Source organism: Aptenodytes patagonicus, chromosome 12, assembly GCF_965638725.1.
Source record: "Aptenodytes patagonicus chromosome 12, bAptPat1.pri.cur, whole genome shotgun sequence".
Lineage (NCBI taxonomy): Eukaryota > Metazoa > Chordata > Aves > Sphenisciformes > Spheniscidae > Aptenodytes > Aptenodytes patagonicus.
Genome location: NC_134960.1, coordinates 21,899,255 through 21,915,437, shown reverse-complemented (window position 1 = coordinate 21,915,437; position 16,183 = coordinate 21,899,255). Strand labels below are relative to the sequence as shown.

The window sequence follows — 16,183 nt, the reverse complement described above, 5'->3', positions numbered from 1 at the left end:
TAGCCCCTTTGGTGTGGGAGGAGTGGCTGGACGTTTCGAATTTCGGAGCTGGGCTGTGGCTGTGCTGAGATGGAACGTCCCCACTGTGCTGTGGCTAGGAAGCTCAGAGCGCCAGTGCTTGTGGGGCTGTGGAAGGGCTGCCTAGGGCAGGTGATGGCCAGCAAGAGCTTTCAGTGCTAGCCCCTTTGGTGTGGGAGCAGTGGCTGGACGTTTTGAATTTCGGAGCTGGGCTCTGGCTGTGCCGAGAAGGAACGTCCCCACTGTGCTGTGGCTAGGAAGCTCAGAGCGCCAGTGCTTGTGGGGCTGTGGAAGGGCTGCCTAGGGCAGGTGCTGGCCAGCAAGAGCTTTCAGTGCTAGCCCCTTTGGTGTGGGAGCAGTGGCTGGACGTTTTGAATGTGGGAGCTGGGCTCTGGCTGTGCCGAGAAGGAACGTCCCCACTGTGCTGTGGCTAGGAAGCTCAGAGCGCCAGTGCTTGTGGGGCTGTGGAAGGGCTGCCTAGGGAAGGTGATGGCCAGCAAGAGCTTTCAGTGCTAGCCCCTTTGGTGTGGGAGCAGTGGCTGGACGTTTTGAATTTCGGAGCTGGGCTGTGGCTGTGCCGAGAAGGAACGTCCCCACTGTGCTGTGGCTAGGAAGCTCAGAGCGCCAGTGCTTGTGGGGCTGTGGAAGGGCTGCCTAGGGCAGGTGCTGGCCAGCAAGAGCTTTCAGTGCTAGCCCCTTTGGTGTGGGAGGAGTGGCTGGACGTTTCGAATTTCGGAGCTGGGCTGTGGCTGTGCTGAGATGGAACGTCCCCACTGTGCTGTGGCTAGGAAGCTCAGAGCGCCAGTGCTTGTGGGGCTGTGGAAGGGCTGCCTAGGGCAGGTGATGGCCAGCAAGAGCTTTCAGTGCTAGCCCCTTTGGTGTGGGAGCAGTGGCTGGACGTTTTGAATTTCGGAGCTGGGCTGTGGCTGTGCCGAGAAGGAACGTCCCCACTGTGCTGTGGCTAGGAAGCTCAGAGCGCCAGTGCTTGTGGGGCTGTGGAAGGGCTGCCTAGGGAAGGTGATGGCCAGCAAGAGCTTTCAGTGCTAGCCCCTTAGGTGTGGGAGCAGTGGCTGGACGTTTTGAATTTGGGAGCTGGGCTGTGGCTGTGCCGAGAAGGAACGTCCCCACTGTGCTGTGGCTAGGAAGCTCAGAGCGCCAGTGCTTGTGGGGCTGTGGAAGGGCTGCCTAGGGCAGGTGATGGCCAGCAAGAGCTTTCAGTGCTAGCCCCTTTGGTGTGGGAGCAGTGGCTGGACGTTTTGAATTTCGGAGCTGGGCTGTGGCTGTGCTGAGAAGGAACGTCCCCACTGTGCTGTGGCTAGGAAGCTCAGAGCGCCAGTGCTTGTGGGGCTGTGGAAGGGCTGCCTAGGGCAGGTGATGGCCAGCAAGAGCTTTCAGTGCTAGCCCCTTTGGTGTGGGAGCAGTGGCTGGACGTTTTGAATGTGGGAGCTGGGCTCTGGCTGTGCCGAGAAGGAACGTCCCCACTGTGCTGTGGCTAGGAAGCTCAGAGCGCCAGTGCTTGTGGGGCTGTGGAAGGGCTGCCTAGGGCAGGTGCTGGCCAGCAAGAGCTTTCAGTGCTAGCCCCTTTGGTGTGGGAGCAGTGGCTGGACGTTTTGAATTTCGGAGCTGGGCTGTGGCTGTGCCGAGAAGGAACGTCCCCACTGTGCTGTGGCTAGGAAGCTCAGAGCGCCAGTGCTTGTGGGGCTGTGGAAGGGCTGCCTAGGGAAGGTGATGGCCAGCAAGAGCTTTCAGTGCTAGCCCCTTTGGTGTGGGAGCAGTGGCTGGACGTTTCGAATTTCGGAGCTGGGCTCTGGCTGTGCCGAGAAGGAACGTCCCCACTGTGCTGTGGCTAGGAAGCTCAGAGCGCCAGTGCTTGTGGGGCTGTGGAAGGGCTGCCTAGGGCAGGTGATGGCCAGCAAGAGCTTTCAGTGCTAGCCCCTTTGGTGTGGGAGCAGTGGCTGGACGTTTTGAATTTCGGAGCTGGGCTGTGGCTGTGCCGAGAAGGAACGTCCCCACTGTGCTGTGGCTAGGAAGCTCAGAGCGCCAGTGCTTGTGGGGCTGTGGAAGGGCTGCCTAGGGCAGGTGATGGCCAGCAAGAGCTTTCAGTGCTAGCCCCTTTGGTGTGGGAGCAGTGGCTGGACGTTTTGAATTTCGGAGCTGAGCTCTGGCTGTGCCGAGAAGGAACGTCCCCACTGTGCTGTGGCTAGGAAGCTCAGAGCGCCAGTGCTTGTGGGGCTGTGGAAGGGCTGCCTAGGGCAGGTGCTGGCCAGCAAGAGCTTTCAGTGCTAGCCCCTTTGGTGTGGGAGCAGTGGCTGGACGTTTTGAATTTCGGAGCTGGGCTGTGGCTGTGCCGAGAAGGAACGTCCCCACTGTGCTGTGGCTAGGAAGCTCAGAGCGCCAGTGCTTGTGGGGCTGTGGAAGGGCTGCCTAGGGCAGGTGCTGGCCAGCAAGAGCTTTCAGTGCTAGCCCCTTTGGTGTGGGAGGAGTGGCTGGACGTTTCGAATTTCGGAGCTGGGCTGTGGCTGTGCTGAGATGGAACGTCCCCACTGTGCTGTGGCTAGGAAGCTCAGAGCGCCAGTGCTTGTGGGGCTGTGGAAGGGCTGCCTAGGGCAGGTGATGGCCAGCAAGAGCTTTCAGTGCTAGCCCCTTTGGTGTGGGAGCAGTGGCTGGACGTTTTGAATTTCGGAGCTGGGCTGTGGCTGTGCGGAGAAGGAACGTCCCCACTGTGCTGTGGCTAGGAAGCTCAGAGCGCCAGTGCTTGTGGGGCTGTGGAAGGGCTGCCTAGGGAAGGTGATGGCCAGCAAGAGCTTTCAGTGCTAGCCCCTTTGGTGTGGGAGCAGTGGCTGGACGTTTTGAATTTCGGAGCTGAGCTCTGGCTGTGCCGAGAAGGAACGTCCCCACTGTGCTGTGGCTAGGAAGCTCAGAGCGCCAGTGCTTGTGGGGCTGTGGAAGGGCTGCCTAGGGCAGGTGATGGCCAGCAAGAGCTTTCAGTGCTAGCCCCTTTGGTGTGGGAGCAGTGGCTGGACGTTTTGAATTTCGGAGCTGGGCTGTGGCTGTGCCGAGAAGGAACGTCCCCACTGTGCTGTGGCTAGGAAGCTCAGAGCGCCAGTGCTTGTGGGGCTGTGGAAGGGCTGCCTAGGGCAGGTGCTGGCCAGCAAGAGCTTTCAGTGCTAGCCCCTTTGGTGTGGGAGCAGTGGCTGGACGTTTTGAATTTCGGAGCTGGGCTGTGGCTGTGCCGAGAAGGAACGTCCCCACTGTGCTGTGGCTAGGAAGCTCAGAGCGCCAGTGCTTGTGGGGCTGTGGAAGGGCTGCCTAGGGAAGGTGCTGGCCAGCAAGAGCTTTCAGTGCTAGCCCCTTTGGTGTGGGAGCAGTGGCTGGACGTTTTGAATTTCGGAGCTGGGCTCTGGCTGTGCTGAGAAGGAACGTCCCCACTGTGCTGTGGCTAGGAAGCTCAGAGCGCCAGTGCTTGTGGGGCTGTGGAAGGGCTGCCTAGGGCAGGTGCTGGCCAGCAAGAGCTTTCAGTGCTAGCCCCTTTGGTGTGGGAGCAGTGGCTGGACGTTTTGAATTTCGGAGCTGGGCTCTGGCTGTGCCGAGAAGGAACGTCCCCACTGTGCTGTGGCTAGGAAGCTCAGAGCGCCAGTGCTTGTGGGGCTGTGGAAGGGCTGCCTAGGGCAGGTGCTGGCCAGCAAGAGCTTTCAGTGCTAGCCCCTTTGGTGTGGGAGCAGTGGCTGGACGTTTCGAATTTCGGAGCTGGGCTCTGGCTATGCCGATAAGGAACGTCCCCACTGTGCTGTGGCTAGGAAGCTCAGAGCGCCAGTGCTTGTGGGGCTGTGGAAGGGCTGCCTAGGGCAGGTGATGGCCAGCAAGAACTTTCAGTGCTAGCCCCTTTGGTGTGGGAGCAGTGGCTGGACGTTTCGAATTTCGGAGCTGGGCTCTGGCTGTGCCGAGAAGGAACGTCCCCACTGTGCTGTGGCTAGGAAACTCAGAGCGCCAGTGCTTGTGGGGCTGTGGAAGGGCTGCCTAGGGAAGGTGATGGCCAGCAAGAGCTTTCAGTGCTAGCCCCTTTGGTGTGGGAGCAGTGGCTGGACGTTTCGAATTTCGGAGCTGGGCTCTGGCTGTGCCGAGAAGGAACGTCCCCACTGTGCTGTGGCTAGGAAGCTCAGAGCGCCAGTGCTTGTGGGGCTGTGGAAGGGCTGCCTAGGGCAGGTGATGGCCAGCAAGAGCTTTCAGTGCTAGCCCCTTTGGTGTGGGAGCAGTGGCTGGACATTTCGAATTTCGGAGCTGGGCTGTGGCTGTGCTGAGAAGGAACGTCCCCACTGTGCTGTGGCTAGGAAGCTCAGAGCGCCAGTGCTTGTGGGGCTGTGGAAGGGCTGCCTAGGGAAGGTGATGGCCAGCAAGAGCTTTCAGTGCTAGCCCCTTTGGTGTGGGAGGAGTGGCTGGACGATTTGAATTTCGGAGCTGGGCTGTGGCTGTGCCGAGAAGGAACGTCCCCACTGTGCTGTGGCTAGGAAGCTCAGAGCGCCAGTGCTTGTGGGGCTGTGGAAGGGCTGCCTAGGGCAGGTGATGGCCAGCAAGAGCTTTCAGTGCTAGCCCCTTTGGTGTGGGAGCAGTGGCTGGACGTTTTGAATTTCGGAGCTGGGCTCTGGCTGTGCCGAGAAGGAACGTCCCCACTGTGCTGTGGCTAGGAAGCTCAGAGCGCCAGTGCTTGTGGGGCTGTGGAAGGGCTGCCTAGGGCAGGTGCTGGCCAGCAAGAGCTTTCAGTGCTAGCCCCTTTGGTGTGGGAGCAGTGGCTGGACGTTTCGAATTTCGGAGCTGGGCTCTGGCTATGCCGATAAGGAACGTCCCCACTGTGCTGTGGCTAGGAAGCTCAGAGCGCCAGTGCTTGTGGGGCTGTGGAAGGGCTGCCTAGGGCAGGTGCTGGCCAGCAAGAACTTTCAGTGCTAGCCCCTTTGGTGTGGGAGCAGTGGCTGGACGTTTCGAATTTCGGAGCTGGGCTCTGGCTGTGCCGAGAAGGAACGTCCCCACTGTGCTGTGGCTAGGAAGCTCAGAGCGCCAGTGCTTGTGGGGCTGTGGAAGGGCTGCCTAGGGAAGGTGATGGCCAGCAAGAGCTTTCAGTGCTAGCCCCTTTGGTGTGGGAGCAGTGGCTGGACGTTTCGAATTTCGGAGCTGGGCTGTGGCTGTGCCGAGAAGGAACGTCCCCACTGTGCTGTGGCTAGGAAGCTCAGAGCGCCAGTGCTTGTGGGGCTGTGGAAGGGCTGCCTAGGGCAGGTGATGGCCAGCAAGAGCTTTCAGTGCTAGCCCCTTTGGTGTGGGAGCAGTGGCTGGACATTTCGAATTTCGGAGCTGGGCTGTGGCTGTGCCGAGAAGGAACGTCCCCACTGTGCTGTGGCTAGGAAGCTCAGAGCGCCAGTGCTTGTGGGGCTGTGGAAGGGCTGCCTAGGGAAGGTGATGGCCAGCAAGAGCTTTCAGTGCTAGCCCCTTTGGTGTGGGAGGAGTGGCTGGACGATTTGAATTTCGGAGCTGGGCTGTGGCTGTGCCGAGAAGGAACGTCCCCACTGTGCTGTGGCTAGGAAGCTCAGAGCGCCAGTGCTTGTGGGGCTGTGGAAGGGCTGCCTAGGGCAGGTGATGGCCAGCAAGAGCTTTCAGTGCTAGCCCCTTTGGTGTGGGAGCAGTGGCTGGACGTTTTGAATTTCGGAGCTGGGCTGTGGCTGTGCCGAGAAGGAACGTCCCCACTGTGCTGTGGCTAGGAAGCTCAGAGCGCCAGTGCTTGTGGGGCTGTGGAAGGGCTGCCTAGGGAAGGTGCTGGCCAGCAAGAGCTTTCAGTGCTAGCCCCTTTGGTGTGGGAGGAGTGGCTGGACGTTTTGAATTTCGGAGCTGGGCTCTGGCTGTGCCGAGAAGGAACGTCCCCACTGTGCTGTGGCTAGGAAGCTCAGAGCGCCAGTGCTTGTGGGGCTGTGGAAGGGCTGCCTAGGGCAGGTGCTGGCCAGCAAGAGCTTTCAGTGCTAGCCCCTTTGGTGTGGGAGCAGTGGCTGGACGTTTTGAATTTCGGAGCTGGGCTCTGGCTGTGCTGAGAAGGAACGTCCCCACTGTGCTGTGGCTAGGAAGCTCAGAGCGCCAGTGCTTGTGGGGCTGTGGAAGGGCTGCCTAGGGCAGGTGATGGCCAGCAAGAGCTTTCAGTGCTAGCCCCTTTGGTGTGGGAGCAGTGGCTGGACGTTTCGAATTTCGGAGCTGGGCTCTGGCTATGCCGATAAGGAACGTCCCCACTGTGCTGTGGCTAGGAAGCTCAGAGCGCCAGTGCTTGTGGGGCTGTGGAAGGGCTGCCTAGGGCAGGTGATGGCCAGCAAGAACTTTCAGTGCTAGCCCCTTTGGTGTGGGAGCAGTGGCTGGACGTTTCGAATTTCGGAGCTGGGCTGTGGCTGTGCCGAGAAGGAACGTCCCCACTGTGCTGTGGCTAGGAAGCTCAGAGCGCCAGTGCTTGTGGGGCTGTGGAAGGGCTGCCTAGGGCAGGTGATGGCCAGCAAGAACTTTCAGTGCTAGCCCCTTTGGTGTGGGAGCAGTGGCTGGACGTTTCGAATTTCGGAGCTGGGCTGTGGCTGTGCCGAGAAGGAACGTCCCCACTGTGCTGTGGCTAGGAAGCTCAGAGCGCCAGTGCTTGTGGGGCTGTGGAAGGGCTGCCTAGGGAAGGTGATGGCCAGCAAGAGCTTTCAGTGCTAGCCCCTTTGGTGTGGGAGGAGTGGCTGGACGATTTGAATTTCGGAGCTGGGCTGTGGCTGTGCCGAGAAGGAACGTCCCCACTGTGCTGTGGCTAGGAAGCTCAGAGCGCCAGTGCTTGTGGGGCTGTGGAAGGGCTGCCTAGGGCAGGTGATGGCCAGCAAGAGCTTTCAGTGCTAGCCCCTTTGGTGTGGGAGCAGTGGCTGGACGTTTTGAATTTCGGAGCTGGGCTGTGGCTGTGCCGAGAAGGAACGTCCCCACTGTGCTGTGGCTAGGAAGCTCAGAGCGCCAGTGCTTGTGGGGCTGTGGAAGGGCTGCCTAGGGAAGGTGCTGGCCAGCAAGAGCTTTCAGTGCTAGCCCCTTTGGTGTGGGAGGAGTGGCTGGACGTTTTGAATTTCGGAGCTGGGCTCTGGCTGTGCCGAGAAGGAACGTCCCCACTGTGCTGTGGCTAGGAAGCTCAGAGCGCCAGTGCTTGTGGGGCTGTGGAAGGGCTGCCTAGGGCAGGTGCTGGCCAGCAAGAGCTTTCAGTGCTAGCCCCTTTGGTGTGGGAGCAGTGGCTGGACGTTTTGAATTTCGGAGCTGGGCTCTGGCTGTGCCGAGAAGGAACGTCCCCACTGTGCTGTGGCTAGGAAGCTCAGAGCGCCAGTGCTTGTGGGGCTGTGGAAGGGCTGCCTAGGGCAGGTGATGGCCAGCAAGAGCTTTCAGTGCTAGCCCCTTTGGTGTGGGAGCAGTGGCTGGACGTTTTGAATTTCGGAGCTGGGCTCTGGCTGTGCCGAGAAGGAACGTCCCCGCTGTGCTGTGGCTAGGAAGCTCAGAGCGCCAGTGCTTGTGGGGCTGTGGAAGGGCTGCCTAGGGCAGGTGATGGCCAGCAAGAGCTTTCAGTGCTAGCCCCTTTGGTGTGGGAGCAGTGGCTGGACGTTTTGAATTTCGGAGCTGGGCTGTGGCTGTGCTGAGAAGGAACGTCCCCACTGTGCTGTGGCTAGGAAGCTCAGAGCGCCAGTGCTTGTGGGGCTGTGGAAGGGCTGCCTAGGGCAGGTGATGGCCAGCAAGAGCTTTCAGTGCTAGCCCCTTTGGTGTGGGAGCAGTGGCTGGACGTTTTGAATTTCGGAGCTGGGCTCTGGCTGTGCCGAGAAGGAACGTCCCCACTGTGCTGTGGCTAGGAAGCTCAGAGCGCCAGTGCTTGTGGGGCTGTGGAAGGGCTGCCTAGGGCAGGTGATGGCCAGCAAGAGCTTTCAGTGCTAGCCCCTTTGGTGTGGGAGGAGTGGCTGGACGTTTTGAATTTCGGAGCTGGGCTGTGGCTGTGCTGAGAAGGAACGTCCCCACTGTGCTGTGGCTAGGAAGCTCAGAGCGCCAGTGCTTGTGGGGCTGTGGAAGGGCTGCCTAGGGCAGGTGCTGGCCAGCAAGAGCTTTCAGTGCTAGCCCCTTTGGTGTGGGAGCAGTGGCTGGACGTTTTGAATTTCGGAGCTGGGCTCTGGCTGTGCCGAGAAGGAACGTCCCCACTGTGCTGTGGCTAGGAAGCTCAGAGCGCCAGTGCTTGTGGGGCTGTGGAAGGGCTGCCTAGGGCAGGTGATGGCCAGCAAGAGCTTTCAGTGCTAGCCCCTTTGGTGTGGGAGCAGTGGCTGGACGTTTTGAATTTCGGAGCTGGGCTCTGGCTGTGCCGAGAAGGAACGTCCCCACTGTGCTGTGGCTAGGAAGCTCAGAGCGCCAGTGCTTGTGGGGCTGTGGAAGGGCTGCCTAGGTCAGGTGATGGCCAGCAAGAGCTTTCAGTGCTAGCCCCTTTGGTGTGGGAGCAGTGGCTGGACGTTTTGAATTTCGGAGCTGGGCTGTGGCTGTGCTGAGAAGGAACGTCCCCACTGTGCTGTGGCTAGGAAGCTCAGAGCGCCAGTGCTTGTGGGGCTGTGGAAGGGCTGCCTAGGGCAGGTGATGGCCAGCAAGAGCTTTCAGTGCTAGCCCCTTTGGTGTGGGAGCAGTGGCTGGACGTTTTGAATTTGGGAGCTGGGCTGTGGCTGTGCTGAGAAGGAACGTCCCCACTGTGCTGTGGCTAGGAAGCTCAGAGCGCCAGTGCTTGTGGGGCTGTGGAAGGGCTGCCTAGGGCAGGTGATGGCCAGCAAGAGCTTTCAGTGCTAGCCCCTTTGGTGTGGGAGGAGTGGCTGGACGTTTTGAATTTCGGAGCTGGGCTGTGGCTGTGCTGAGAAGGAACGTCCCCACTGTGCTGTGGCTAGGAAGCTCAGAGCGCCAGTGCTTGTGGGGCTGTGGAAGGGCTGCCTAGGGAAGGTGCTGGCCAGCAAGAGCTTTCAGTGCTAGCCCCTTTGGTGTGGGAGCAGTGGCTGGACGTTTTGAATTTGGGAGCTGGGCTCTGGCTGTGCCGAGAAGGAACGTCCCCACTGTGCTGTGGCTAGGAAGCTCAGAGCGCCAGTGCTTGTGGGGCTGTGGAAGGGCTGCCTAGGGCAGGTGATGGCCAGCAAGAGCTTTCAGTGCTAGCCCCTTTGGTGTGGGAGCAGTGGCTGGACGTTTTGAATTTCGGAGCTGGGCTGTGGCTGTGCTGAGAAGGAACGTCCCCACTGTGCTGTGGCTAGGAAGCTCAGAGCGCCAGTGCTTGTGGGGCTGTGGAAGGGCTGCCTAGGGCAGGTGATGGCCAGCAAGAGCTTTCAGTGCTAGCCCCTTTGGTGTGGGAGCAGTGGCTGGACGTTTTGAATTTCGGAGCTGGGCTGTGGCTGTGCTGAGAAGGAACGTCCCCACTGTGCTGTGGCTAGGAAGCTCAGAGCGCCAGTGCTTGTGGGGCTGTGGAAGGGCTGCCTAGGGCAGGTGCTGGCCAGCAAGAGCTTTCAGTGCTAGCCCCTTTGGTGTGGGAGCAGTGGCTGGACGTTTTGAATTTCGGAGCTGGGCTGTGGCTGTGCTGAGAAGGAACGTCCCCACTGTGCTGTGGCTAGGAAGCTCAGAGCGCCAGTGCTTGTGGGGCTGTGGAAGGGCTGCCTAGGGAAGGTGATGGCCAGCAAGAGCTTTCAGTGCTAGCCCCTTTGGTGTGGGAGCAGTGGCTGGACGTTTCGAATTTCGGAGCTGGGCTGTGGCTGTGCGGAGAAGGAACGTCCCCACTGTGCTGTGGCTAGGAAGCTCAGAGCCCCAAAGCTTGTGGGGCTGTGGAAGGGCTGCCTAGGGCAGGTGATGGCCAGCAAGAGCTTTCAGTGCTAGCCCCTTTGGTGTGGGAGCAGTGGCTGGACGTTTTGAATTTCGGAGCTGGGCTGTGGCTGTGCCGAGAAGGAACGTCCCCACTGTGCTGTGGCTAGGAAGCTCAGAGCGCCAGTGCTTGTGGGGCTGTGGAAGGGCTGCCTAGGGCAGGTGATGGCCAGCAAGAGCTTTCAGTGCTAGCCCCTTTGGTGTGGGAGCAGTGGCTGGACGTTTTGAATTTGGGAGCTGGGCTGTGGCTGTGCGGAGAAGGAACGTCCCCACTGTGCTGTGGCTAGGAAGCTCAGAGCGCCAGTGCTTGTGGGGCTGTGGAAGGGCTGCCTAGGGCAGGTGCTGGCCAGCAAGAGCTTTCAGTGCTAGCCCCTTTGGTGTGGGAGCAGTGGCTGGACGTTTTGAATTTCGGAGCTGAGCTCTGGCTGTGCTGAGAAGGAGCGTCCCCACTGTGCTGTGGCTAGGAAGCTCAGAGCGCCAGTGCTTGTGGGGCTGTGGAAGGGCTGCCTAGGGAAGGTGATGGCCAGCAAGAGCTTTCAGTGCTAGCCCCTTTGGTGTGGGAGCAGTGGCTGGACGTTTTGAATTTCGGAGCTGGGCTGTGGCTGTGCTGAGAAGGAGCGTCCCCACTGTGCTGTGGCTAGGAAGCTCAGAGCGCCAGTGCTTGTGGGGCTGTGGAAGGGCTGCCTAGGGAAGGTGATGGCCAGCAAGAGCTTTCAGTGCTAGCCCCTTTGGTGTGGGAGCAGTGGCTGGACGTTTTGAATTTCGGAGCTGGGCTGTGGCTGTGCCGAGAAGGAACGTCCCCACTGTGCTGTGGCTAGGAAGCTCAGAGCGCCAGTGCTTGTGGGGCTGTGGAAGGGCTGCCTAGGGCAGGTGCTGGCCAGCAAGAGCTTTCAGTGCTAGCCCCTTTGGTGTGGGAGCAGTGGCTGGACGTTTTGAATTTCGGAGCTGGGCTGTGGCTGTGCCGAGAAGGAACGTCCCCACTGTGCTGTGGCTAGGAAGCTCAGAGCGCCAGTGCTTGTGGGGCTGTGGAAGGGCTGCCTAGGGCAGGTGCTGGCCAGCAAGAGCTTTCAGTGCTAGCCCCTTTGGTGTGGGAGCAGTGGCTGGACGTTTTGAATTTCGGAGCTGGGCTGTGGCTGTGCCGAGAAGGAACGTCCCCACTGTGCTGTGGCTAGGAAGCTCAGAGCGCCAGTGCTTGTGGGGCTGTGGAAGGGCTGCCTAGGGCAGGTGCTGGCCAGCAAGAGCTTTCAGTGCCAGCCCCTTTGGTGTGGGAGCAGTGGCTGGACGTTTTGAATTTCGGAGCTGGGCTGTGGCTGTGCCGAGAAGGAACGTCCCCACTGTGCTGTGGCTAGGAAGCTCAGAGCGCCAGTGCTTGTGGGGCTGTGGAAGGGCTGCCTAGGGAAGGTGCTGGCCAGCAAGAGCTTTCAGTGCTAGCCCCTTTGGTGTGGGAGCAGTGGCTGGACGTTTCGAATTTCGGAGCTGGGCTCTGGCTATGCCGATAAGGAACGTCCCCACTGTGCTGTGGCTAGGAAGCTCAGAGCGCCAGTGCTTGTGGGGCTGTGGAAGGGCTGCCTAGGGCAGGTGATGGCCAGCAAGAACTTTCAGTGCTAGCCCCTTTGGTGTGGGAGCAGTGGCTGGACGTTTTGAATTTCGGAGCTGGGCTGTGGCTGTGCCGAGAAGGAACGTCCCCACTGTGCTGTGGCTAGGAAGCTCAGAGCGCCAGTGCTTGTGGGGCTGTGGAAGGGCTGCCTAGGGAAGGTGCTGGCCAGCAAGAGCTTTCAGTGCTAGCCCCTTTGGTGTGGGAGCAGTGGCTGGACGTTTTGAATTTCGGAGCTGGGCTCTGGCTGTGCCGAGAAGGAACGTCCCCACTGTGCTGTGGCTAGGAAGCTCAGAGCGCCAGTGCTTGTGGGGCTGTGGAAGGGCTGCCTAGGGCAGGTGATGGCCAGCAAGAGCTTTCAGTGCTAGCCCCTTTGGTGTGGGAGGAGAGGCTGGACGTTTTGAATTTCGGAGCTGGGCTGTGGCTGTGCTGAGAAGGAACGTCCCCACTGTGCTGTGGCTAGGAAGCTCAGAGCGCCAGTGCTTGTGGGGCTGTGGAAGGGCTGCCTAGGGAAGGTGATGGCCAGCAAGAGCTTTCAGTGCTAGCCCCTTTGGTGTGGGAGGAGTGGCTGGACGTTTTGAATTTCGGAGCTGGGCTCTGGCTGTGCCGAGAAGGAACGTCCCCACTGTGCTGTGGCTAGGAAGCTCAGAGCGCCAGTGCTTGTGGGGCTGTGGAAGGGCTGCCTAGGTCAGGTGATGGCCAGCAAGAGCTTTCAGTGCTAGCCCCTTTGGTGTGGGAGCAGTGGCTGGACGTTTTGAATTTCGGAGCTGGGCTGTGGCTGTGCCGAGAAGGAACGTCCCCACTGTGCTGTGGCTAGGAAGCTCAGAGCGCCAGTGCTTGTGGGGCTGTGGAAGGGCTGCCTAGGGAAGGTGATGGCCAGCAAGAGCTTTCAGTGCTAGCCCCTTTGGTGTGGGAGCAGTGGCTGGACGTTTTGAATTTCGGAGCTGAGCTCTGGCTGTGCCGAGAAGGAACGTCCCCACTGTGCTGTGGCTAGGAAGCTCAGAGCGCCAGTGCTTGTGGGGCTGTGGAAGGGCTGCCTAGGGAAGGTGATGGCCAGCAAGAGCTTTCAGTGCTAACCCCTTTGGTGTGGGAGCAGTGGCTGGACGTTTCGAATTTCGGAGCTGGGCTCTGGCTGTGCCGAGAAGGAACGTCCCCACTGTGCTGTGGCTAGGAAGCTCAGAGCGCCAGTGCTTGTGGGGCTGTGGAAGGGCTGCCTAGGGCAGGTGATGGCCAGCAAGAGCTTTCAGTGCTAGCCCCTTTGGTGTGGGAGCAGTGGCTGGACGTTTTGAATTTCGGAGCTGGGCTGTGGCTGTGCCGAGAAGGAACGTCCCCACTGTGCTGTGGCTAGGAAGCTCAGAGCGCCAGTGCTTGTGGGGCTGTGGAAGGGCTGCCTAGGGCAGGTGCTGGCCAGCAAGAGCTTTCAGTGCTAGCCCCTTTGGTGTGGGAGCAGTGGCTGGACGTTTTGAATTTCGGAGCTGGGCTGTGGCTGTGCTGAGAAGGAACGTCCCCACTGTGCTGTGGCTAGGAAGCTCAGAGCGCCAGTGCTTGTGGGGCTGTGGAAGGGCTGCCTAGGGCAGGTGCTGGCCAGCAAGAGCTTTCAGTGCTAGCCCCTTTGGTGTGGGAGCAGTGGCTGGACGTTTTGAATTTCGGAGCTGGGCTGTGGCTGTGCTGAGAAGGAACGTCCCCACTGTGCTGTGGCTAGGAAGCTCAGAGCGCCAGTGCTTGTGGGGCTGTGGAAGGGCTGCCTAGGGCAGGTGCTGGCCAGCAAGAGCTTTCAGTGCTAGCCCCTTTGGTGTGGGAGCAGTGGCTGGACGTTTTGAATTTCGGAGCTGGGCTGTGGCTGTGCTGAGAAGGAACGTCCCCACTGTGCTGTGGTTAGGAAGCTCAGAGCGCCAGTGCTTGTGGGGCTGTGGAAGGGCTGCCTAGGGCAGGTGATGGCCAGCAAGAGCTTTCAGTGCTAGCCCCTTTGGTGTGGGAGGAGTGGCTGGACGTTTTGAATTTCGGAGCTGGGCTGTGGCTGTGCTGAGAAGGAACGTCCCCACTGTGCTGTGGCTAGGAAGCTCAGAGCGCCAGTGCTTGTGGGGCTGTGGAAGGGCTGCCTAGGGCAGGTGATGGCCAGCAAGAGCTTTCAGTGCTAGCCCCTTTGGTGTGGGAGCAGTGGCTGGACGTTTCGAATTTCGGAGCTGGGCTGTGGCTGTGCCGAGAAGGAACGTCCCCACTGTGCTGTGGCTAGGAAGCTCAGAGCGCCAGTGCTTGTGGGGCTGTGGAAGGGCTGCCTAGGGAAGGTGCTGGCCAGCAAGAGCTTTCAGTGCTAGCCCCTTTGGTGTGGGAGCAGTGGCTGGACGTTTTGAATTTCGGAGCTGGGCTGTGGCTGTGCTGAGAAGGAACGTCCCCACTGTGCTGTGGCTAGGAAGCTCAGAGCGCCAGTGCTTGTGGGGCTGTGGAAGGGCTGCCTAGGGAAGGTGATGGCCAGCAAGAGCTTTCAGTGCTAGCCCCTTTGGTGTGGGAGCAGTGGCTGGACGTTTTGAATTTCGGAGCTGGGCTGTGGCTGTGCTGAGAAGGAGCGTCCCCACTGTGCTGTGGCTAGGAAGCTCAGAGCGCCAGTGCTTGTGGGGCTGTGGAAGGGCTGCCTAGGGCAGGTGATGGCCAGCAAGAGCTTTCAGTGCTAGCCCCTTTGGTGTGGGAGCAGTGGCTGGACGTTTTGAATTTCGGAGCTGGCCTGTGGCTGTGCTGAGAAGGAACGTCCCCACTGTGCTGTGGCTAGGAAGCTCAGAGCGCCAGTGCTTGTGGGGCTGTGGAAGGGCTGCCTAGGGAAGGTGATGGCCAGCAAGAGCTTTCAGTGCTAGCCCCTTTGGTGTGGGAGGAGTGGCTGGACGATTTGAATTTCGGAGCTGGGCTGTGGCTGTGCCGAGAAGGAACGTCCCCACTGTGCTGTGGCTAGGAAGCTCAGAGCGCCAGTGCTTGTGGGGCTGTGGAAGGGCTGCCTAGGGCAGGTGATGGCCAGCAAGAGCTTTCAGTGCTAGCCCCTTTGGTGTGGGAGCAGTGGCTGGACGTTTTGAATTTGGGAGCTGGGCTCTGGCTGTGCCGAGAAGGAACGTCCCCACTGTGCTGTGGCTAGGAAGCTCAGAGCGCCAGTGCTTGTGGGGCTGTGGAAGGGCTGCCTAGGGAAGGTGATGGCCAGCAAGAGCTTTCAGTGCTAGCCCCTTTGGTGTGGGAGCAGTGGCTGGACGTTTCGAATTTCGGAGCTGGGCTCTGGCTGTGCCGAGAAGGAACGTCCCCACTGTGCTGTGGCTAGGAAGCTCAGAGCGCCAGTGCTTGTGGGGCTGTGGAAGGGCTGCCTAGGGCAGGTGATGGCCAGCAAGAGCTTTCAGTGCTAGCCCCTTTGGTGTGGGAGCAGTGGCTGGACGTTTTGAATTTCGGAGCTGGGCTGTGGCTGTGCTGAGAAGGAACGTCCCCACTGTGCTGTGGCTAGGAAGCTCAGAGCGCCAGTGCTTGTGGGCTGTGGAAGGGCTGCCTAGGGCAGGTGCTGGCCAGCAAGAGCTTTCAGTGCTAGCCCCTTTGGTGTGGGAGCAGTGGCTGGACGTTTTGAATTTCGGAGCTGGGCTGTGGCTGTGCTGAGAAGGAACGTCCCCACTGTGCTGTGGCTAGGAAGCTCAGAGCGCCAGTGCTTGTGGGGCTGTGGAAGGGCTGCCTAGGGCAGGTGCTGGCCAGCAAGAGCTTTCAGTGCTAGCCCCTTTGGTGTGGGAGCAGTGGCTGGACGTTTTGAATTTCGGAGCTGGGCTGTGGCTGTGCCGAGAAGGAACGTCCCCACTGTGCTGTGGCTAGGAAGCTCAGAGCGCCAGTGCTTGTGGGGCTGTGGAAGGGCTGCCTAGGGCAGGTGATGGCCAGCAAGAGCTTTCAGTGCTAGCCCCTTTGGTGTGGGAGGAGTGGCTGGACGTTTTGAATTTCGGAGCTGGGCTGTGGCTGTGCCGAGAAGGAACGTCCCCACTGTGCTGTGGCTAGGAAGCTCAGAGCGCCAGTGCTTGTGGGGCTGTGGAAGGGCTGCCTAGGGCAGGTGCTGGCCAGCAAGAGCTTTCAGTGCTAGCCCCTTTGGTGTGGGAGCAGTGGCTGGACGTTTTGAATTTCGGAGCTGGGCTCTGGCTGTGCCGAGAAGGAACGTCCCCACTGTGCTGTGGCTAGGAAGCTCAGAGCGCCAGTGCTTGTGGGGCTGTGGAAGGGCTGCCTAGGGCAGGTGCTGGCCAGCAAGAGCTTTCAGTGCTAGCCCCTTTGGTGTGGGAGCAGTGGCTGGACGTTTTGAATTTCGGAGCTGGGCTGTGGCTGTGCCGAGAAGGAACGTCCCCACTGTGCTGTGGCTAGGAAGCTCAGAGCGCCAGTGCTTGTGGGGCTGTGGAAGGGCTGCCTAGGGAAGGTGATGGCCAGCAAGAGCTTTCAGTGCTAGCCCCTTTGGTGTGGGAGGAGTGGCTGGACGTTTTGAATTTCGGAGCTGGGCTGTGGCTGTGCTGAGAAGGAACGTCCCCACTGTGCTGTGGCTAGGAAGCTCAGAGCGCCAGTGCTTGTGGGGCTGTGGAAGGGCTGCCTAGGGCAGGTGATGGCCAGCAAGAGCTTTCAGTGCTAGCCCCTTTGGTGTGGGAGCAGTGGCTGGACGTTTTGAATTTCGGAGCTGGGCTGTGGCTGTGCTGAGAAGGAACG

At 60.3% G+C, this 16,183-nt stretch overlaps 1 protein-coding gene across 1 annotated transcript in view; it reads left to right on the top strand.

Moving 5' to 3' along the window:
* The window catches only part of LOC143165933 (protocadherin gamma-A4-like), a 215,633-nt gene that overhangs the window by 2,250 nt on the left and 197,200 nt on the right, over positions 1–16,183 (top strand). The window lies entirely within an intron of this gene.